We start from the raw sequence: 8,506 nt of genomic DNA on the forward strand, positions 1-8,506 counted from the left end.
GACTTAGTAGAAGGTAGTCTAAAAATAAAATACAATTGAAGGGATAGTAGAAGGTAGTCTAAAAATAAAATACATGTTGCCACAACGAGAGTTTTCGTTGATTTGTATAATCTGAAAGAAAACTTACCCCTCACTGCTGCCAACCGCAGCTCTGAAAGCAGTGCACCCTTGCTAACAAAACTCTGGTTGACATAGATACTGGTACCATTCGATTTTCCTCCTTCAATAGCATTTGTCTTAGCATTTGTCTTTTGGATTTCTTCAAAACAAATATTATCATCATTTTCCTCGTCCTCATCTGGAACCTTTCCATAAAGACTGTAATCCCCACCATTCTGATCCGTTTCACCAACAATAGAATTATCAGCATCCTCCTCCCCATTTTCCTCCTCCCCATCTTGATTTTCATCTTCAACAAACTCATTATCACCAACATCTTCAAAACATTCATCAGCTTCATCATCATCACCAACATCTTCTTCCCATTCACCAGCTTCATCATCATCACCAACATCTTCTTCCCATTCACCAGCTTCATCATTATCACCAACATCTTTTTCCCATTCACCAGCTTCATCAATATCTCTTTTCTCTGAAACCGTTTCGACCTTGCTGCGGCTTGATACACAAAGACATACTCTATGGGTTTTGAGTATCTCCAGCAAGTTTCGAACTTGTCTATCACTTGTAACATGAATGGGAAGACTGCCTGGAGTCATCATCATTTCTGCTGGTAATGAGTAGCTAATCTCCACACTCACTGTTCTCATGTCCAGGTTATAATCTTCTTGAGCCATTGCAACAAGTTCAGCATGTGTTGAATCTTCATTCAATAAAAACAATCTTGCTCCTTTGAGATCATCAACCACAAAATCCCAACGGAAATCTCTCAACAACCATTCTCCATACACTGCATGTAACTGAAAAATCATCTGCAAATATTCAAAATAAAACACATTAGTAAACATAGAGAAAATGAAGAAGTTCAATAAACATTGCCACAGACGACTTAGCATTAAGTCGTCCAGAAGACTTAAAGGTAAGTCGTCTAAAGAGGACACTTTTGCAATTGAAAATTAAAAGGGACGACTTAATTCTAAGTCGTCCGGCTTTGTTTGTTAAAAAAAAAACTTCAGACGACTTATATATAAGTCATCTACGAGAAACGGGCTAGTTTTGCATTTGACCGAATCGTGTCAGATCTTTGACTATTTCTGGACGACTTATAATTCAGTCGTCTCTCGGAAAGTTAAAATTTCAATATTTTATGAAAACTTGACGACTTACGTGTAAGTCGTCCTAGGTTAGTTTTGTAATTGAAAAATAAAACTTGAAATTTAACTTTCTCCAGACGACTTAGATGAAAGTCGTCCAGCTAAACGACTTAATTTAAGGTCGTACGGGATAAGCAAGGTTTGACCAGAAAATTGGGAAAAATTCTGGACGACTTTGCTTTCCCCGGACGACTTTAAATTAAGTCTTCTGGAGGGACGACTTTATATTAAGTCGTCTGGTTAAAGTTAAATTATGAAGTTTTATTTTTCAATTACAAAACTAACCTAGGACGACTTACACGTAAGTCGTCAAGTTTTCATAAAATATTGAAATTTTAACTTTCCCAGAGACGACTGAATTATAAGTCGTCCAGAAATAGTCAAAGATCTGACACGATTCGGTCAAATGCAAAACTAGCCCGTTTCTCGTAGACGACTTATATAAGTCGTCTGGAGTGTTTTTTTTTAACAAACAAAGCTGGACGACTTAATTTAAGTCGTCCGTTTGACCAGAAGACTCATCAGTAAGTCTTCTACATACAGATGACTTACTAGTAAGTCTTATACGCGAACAGATCTTGAAAAAAAATTCAAATTCGTACCTTAAACTAGGTGAGATGACTTCGTTTGCACACAGGGTCTTCTCCAACCACCCAGAACCTCAAACGAAAGCAACCGTAAGTCAAAACGAAAGAAATATGGCACTGTCAACCATAGCCCATATTTTGAATCAAAAGCTTGAGTTTTTTGGATGAATATAGAGAGAAAGTGAAAGAAATGTTGTTTTTAGTTCATAACAATTGAAACAGAGAGAGTGTAAAGAGATTTACGTGCATTAAAGGGCATTAAAAGCTCCAAACAGTTCGTACAAGGTTGTTGCCACTATTCATTGCAGTGGCAATATTGTAAATACTTGAAGAAGATGAGGTTGAGACAGTAAAGAAGCCATTTTCGAAAAAAAAAAAAAATGTTAATGGCATTTTCGTAGATAAAATGCAGGTGTGGGGTTAAAATCTCAAAAAAAAGAGTCAAAAGAAAAGGTTAGTTTTCTGTTTGACTCCAAGTTTTGAGTCACTTTTGCAAAAAGCCCATGTATATTCTCTTTGTAGCATCTAAAAAGAATCGGTTGATTTCATCATTATATTTGCTGTTATGCCTTTAATTTTTAATAAAATTATTTTCCAAAAAAATATATTAGTGAAGTATGTATGAGTTGTATCATGTATATCAGATGAGATTATTTATGAGATTACTGCAAGATAAGCTATTGATTCACTCACACCCATTCATTCATGACATATATGATCTATTCTCAAACATATAAACAGTGTAGACAATTTTATGCGGTACGATATCTCTGCATTTATGAGATATGCCACAAAAGATACATGCACTAGAATTTAAGACTTGGCAAAATATCTGTAAAATTCAATTCAACTCACTATCCATTTTGATTTGACTTAAAAAATTGAATATCTGTTACTTTACGAAAAAGATATCATATATATTAACAGACAATATCTGTTAAAATGAATTAAATCACAGATAATAATATTTTAGGAAAGATATATGATTCGATTCGCTATATGAATATATTTTATATATATATATATATTATATTACATAAATTTTATATTTTATATAAGGTTTATGATATTTTTATTTATTAATTTATTATTTTAGTGACTAATTTTTAAAAGGTAAATGATTTTTTGTAATAAAATATTAATTTTTTAATTTTATTTTTATTTTTTATAAGAATTGAATTTAATATCCGATTTAAATAGAAAAACAAAGTTAGTGAATAATCGGATAACTGCAGAAGATATCAAATAATAATTATTTAGACAAAACATATCAAATCATATATACCTCTTAAATCCGAATTTTCAATTCATGCTACTTCTAGTAGAATCCGCATCCACGAAAATAATACTAATATATTATCAAACACGTGAACATCTTTCTGCGATTCAAGACCACAAGCAATGATAATTAAAGAACAATTAAAATTCGCATTTGTTCAATTTTAAGCATGCCTAAAGACTGATCAAAAGCCGATGCATCCCGGGGAGCAGTAAGGGATAAAATATGAATTTATATGGATAATAAATTCACCGACGAATACTATAAATTGATATTGTGAAGATTTATTTGTATTTAAGTGAAAGAATGGCTAATAGATCCGACTCGTTGGATTCTGTTTTGACTTTATGACCACTACTTACTGTTTTCAGAATTACTTTAGGTCTTTAGCTAATATAACACTCTTTTGTTAGGTTTAGTTCTTTCGGTTACATCAACATCGACCTTTCGATAAGCACATAATTAGGAAATATTAATGTAACTATCTAAAATGGTAGTAGTTCATTGAATCTAAGTTATATAACAGTGCTACAATATCTTCTTTTTTTTTCACGGCATGTCAAGACGCATCCCTAACTCGGATTTTGGCCAACTGCATGCGGTAACACACGGAAGACCAGCTTCCGTCCCATATCCTTGTGAGGATTGGGAGGGGGGGGGACGATTTGTAGTGCTACAATATCTATATGAACGTTCAGTGTATCTCCAAAGCATATATATAGGAACCTTCATTGTATTGAATGTTTAATATAATTATATTTGATTGCTTTCTCTTCTCTCATGCATTCCAATATAAAACTTTTTTATCAAAAAGAAAAAAACGATTCTATGTATACGTTTTTCCATGTTTCTGTAAGGAAGGATGTTAGGCTGTTTGCATATTGACCCGAAGCTCGTTAAGATGTCATGGCATGCTCATGAAGAGAATATTAATGATGAGATGAACCAAAACTCATCACTCTCAATTAGAGGCAGATGTATAAACCCATGCTTCTTGCGAACCGGATCTTACTAGATTCAATCTAATAACTAGATTGACCTACAGTTTAATTGGTGACAGCTTGTCTTGTGGGAAGGCTGTTAAAAGGTGAGGTCGGAGGTTTGAATCTCACCAACAACCTAATTCTTGGGCAGGTAGTTCCCATAATGGAAGGGTTGGGATCGGCGCGCTGCAGCGCTGTAAGCCTGGGTCCCACGGAGCGGGTTGTTACAAATCTATTACCTATAACTAAGGTAAGCCAACTTATCTAAGCAAACAATTTCGAAATTATCATTTAAAACGCACAGTAAAGATTATGATAAGTACCATCCATAAGGTTGTTTAGAACTTAATCATAACTATTTATGGAATTTCTGACTCTTCCGACCAGATCAGTCATCGTTGTTTTAATTTACTGGAATGATCATTTAGAAAAACACATCGATGTTCCACATGGTTCATGAGGTGGCACTACGTGTCGCCACGTTTTATGTTTTGTAAAAGCACTCTCCCCTAATAGATTTTCTGATTATTTTTTATAAACATGATTGAATCTCACTCATATATAATTGACATTTAGTCCGTACTATCCAAAATTTTATATAAAAATGCGAGTTTTACTAAATTTATATAAAAATAGGGGTACAGGTTTAATTTTATTTAGTTTAACAATTACGCAAATGCAATGGATATCAACGGTATTTATTTACAAAGGAATATCAACTGTATTTTAGAAGTGGTGTCTTTAAAATAAAACTATAAACAATTTTATCGCCCTAACACGTAGGTTTATCTAAAACACGATTCTGCAATAATAAATCGTAGTGAGGAAAAAAATGACAAACTTATTATCCGGATATATTACGAGTCACTAGACAAGGCTTAATCTAATATTTATCTCAACTTAGCATATTAGTAGTTGCAAATAAATAAAATACTTGAAAATCAAAGAAGAGAATATAGATGAAATTTGTATAATTGGCACCAAAAGATTCGAAATGATATAACATACAAATGTGGGGAAAAAAAACGAAACGTGGGAAATTGTTATCTACAAGTTATATGCATCTTATAGTATCGATTGTGATTGGCATATATATCAATCAATCTCATAATGCACTGAACCCCTATACTTTTATTTATTTATTTATTGGCAGTTTACGTTATATATGTGTTCATATAAGAATATAGTATGATTAAACTAAACGATGATAACAACATAAAATGTTTGTGTATTACCAAAGTATTCATGATTGACGTGTTTTTAGGTAGTTTTTTGTTTTTGGGTAACCCTCGGGTGTTCGGCGTACCGAGCCCCAACTGATTAATTTTTTTAAATTAGTTTACCGCGCTAGTTAAACTCGGTTGCTCGTAATAAAAATTATTTATATCTCTGATACATGCGGATAAATTTAAATTGGTAGATTTTATATTCGGGGTAATTAGCACTTTTTCGCCTTACCACCCGATCATATTTGTATGGTTATTTTTAAGTAGTTTTGTATTTTTATATTTATTAAAATTATTAATAATTGTGGACATGCTCTTTTACTGTCAGGATATTTGAGTACAAGTGTTTTATCATTATATATTTTAAATTTTGTTTTGTATATATCCACCATACATATCGTATATGAAACTATGAATATATACGAGACAGCTCGTTGATATAAAATGTTGGTGCATGTCCTGTTTTATAAATCTGATCTCTGCGATAATGTTAATTTGTAGCAAAATTTTAACTTGGAAACAAGTTTATACGTATGAACTTAAAAACACATAGGAAACAATTTCACAAAAACTGGAGGGGGGCAAAATTACATAGTGAAATTGTGTGTATAATTAATACTCTCTCCGTTTCTTACTCGATGTTTTGGAGAATATATTTTGTTTCATTTTATATAAAGTTTTGGGATTTTTAATTTACGAACTAATAAAATAATTTATTAAACTTTTTTAAAAATAAATAATTATAGGAAGCTGTGTAAAAAGTGAACGTGACTATAGGTATTCACTGCTAGGAATAGCATTATCTTTCTGTAATCAAGTGTTTTTTAATAAAAATAATATATTTTTAATATGTATGGTTTAGGCTAAAACTTCATGTAAAACGGAACAGAAGGAGTATATAAAATTTTAATATAAATTATTTCAAAACATATGTATATATATACAAATAACTGATTTCATTGCTTTCTTTTGGCATAATATACTTTATTTCATTTAAACAAAAAAAAATACTTTATTTCATTGTCAGAATAAAGTGAGACATCATATATTTTATGGATCACCAAATGGTATCTACTTTTCCCTCTCAATGGAAAGCCACTTTTTCCTTATTTATTATATTTTTCTCAGATATACATATCCATGATTTGTTTTTTGAAAAATATATACTCATGATTTAACCTATCAGATAAACATTAACACGAATATGTAGATGATATAAAGGTAGTTATATATATATATATATATATATTACATTTTTGAAATGAGTTACAACATTATTGCCTACATGTTCAATTAATTGGATATATATTCTTAAGAGTCTTAACATTAAAATTGTCTGGATGTTATAGTTTTATTAAAAATCTGTTTTATCAAGGACGATTAATCAAATATTATTGCGTCAAACATCAACAAGACAACAATGCAATATTATTCTAGCAGTCAATGTGACGTTAATAACAAACAAAAATTAACTTATGATGGATTCCTTCAACAAACTCTTTTCATGGATACAATATTATCTCCAACGAACTAGTTAATCTGAGTTTCGTTACAAATTCTCTGATCATATATATTTTCGAAAAAAATAGTAACATTTTCAAAAGAAAAATAGTAACAATAATGTGAGTTGATCATGTTGAGATTGTAAAAGCTCATGTCTAACTCTATATTATCCAATTAGTACGATATTGTCCACTTTGGGTCTTAGACAAGTCCGTATGAATTTACTTTTGGTTTTCTTCCCAAAACCCAAAAGACTTCGTACTAATTAGAGTTTGACATCTATTTATATATTAGACATTCTTTGTCTAATTCTCTAATGTGAAAATTAGTTTGATATCTCACAAATCATAAATTTAAGATGACCTGAACCCTAGCAAAATAATGAATCAATGTATGACAAAAAATGCTAAAACTTTTTTTCCTTTTGACATTTAGGGGTTTCTCTATAGTTTACACTGGGAAAAGATATCCCATATGTAATAATAACATACATATACATCTACATATACATTGTTTGTATATATCAATCATTTGTAGATTAGTGATGATTATCAGATAATCAAACAGACGTGCAGCTTGGAATGCTTCTAGTCCCGGCACCTAGATAACGTTCGTCATTCTTATTCTGTTATTTACACAAAATATGTGTTTGTAGTCAGTGTAAGTTTCATTATATGTTTGTATATATTATATAGAAGCACTATTATATAGTTTAGAGATTCGTTTATACTGGGAAACAGGAGTTTAGAGATTACGCCCAAAAAAAGTTTAGAGATATTTATCTCAGTAAAAAAAGAAGAGTTTAGAGAATTTCTCTCATTCAAAGATATAAGAGAATTATCTATATAAGAATATAATTTTCATCTTTTCAAAAAAAAATATATAATACAATAGTATACAATAATCTGTATATAAAAAATATATATAAATTGAAAGAGAGAGAGATGCAGAGGGAAAACAGTACTGTTGATCAAAGAGGGGCAGTTTGATTGGGCGAGGTTGAAGAAGCGTGTGACAGAGAACTTTGGGCTTATGATTGATTAAAATTTAAATTTATTTTATTTTCGCCGCCGCAATGCTAATGGACTCATTCATAGTTTCCTTTACGACAACAATTGAAAATAGTATAACTATAAATAAATATTGGTGGTCGATTTTGATTTTCAGGTTTTCCATCATAATCATATGAACTGATTTTTGTTTGTCTTGATTATTTTTCGCAATGTTTCATTTTAGTTTTTTTCTTTCGAAAACCATAATTTAATTAATTTTAAGGATAATGAAGTTGAATCGATGCATGCATACGCGGAAATTTGTACTAGATTCATGCAGTAATCCAAAACTTATTTTAGCAAAAAAAATAGTAATCCAAAACTTATATCCATAATGTTAGTAGTCGTGTATTAATGTAAATATGTTTCAAAAATACATACAATTAAGGAAAATTAGATGGACATGAAAAGTAATATTAAGGAGTATGAATCAACTTATTCACTGAAAAAGTGTTTTAAAAAGTTGGAAAATGTTCAGAATTAAGAAAACTCATGATCTATAACAACGTAACACAAAACATGTTTAAAATTCACGTAAAACAGTTATTTATGAATGATTTCAACAATCTCAAAACATTGTATAGAGATTGTAGCATCAATCA

The sequence above is a fragment of the Brassica napus genome, chromosome C7 (assembly GCF_020379485.1).
Source record: "Brassica napus cultivar Da-Ae chromosome C7, Da-Ae, whole genome shotgun sequence".
Lineage (NCBI taxonomy): Eukaryota > Viridiplantae > Streptophyta > Magnoliopsida > Brassicales > Brassicaceae > Brassica > Brassica napus.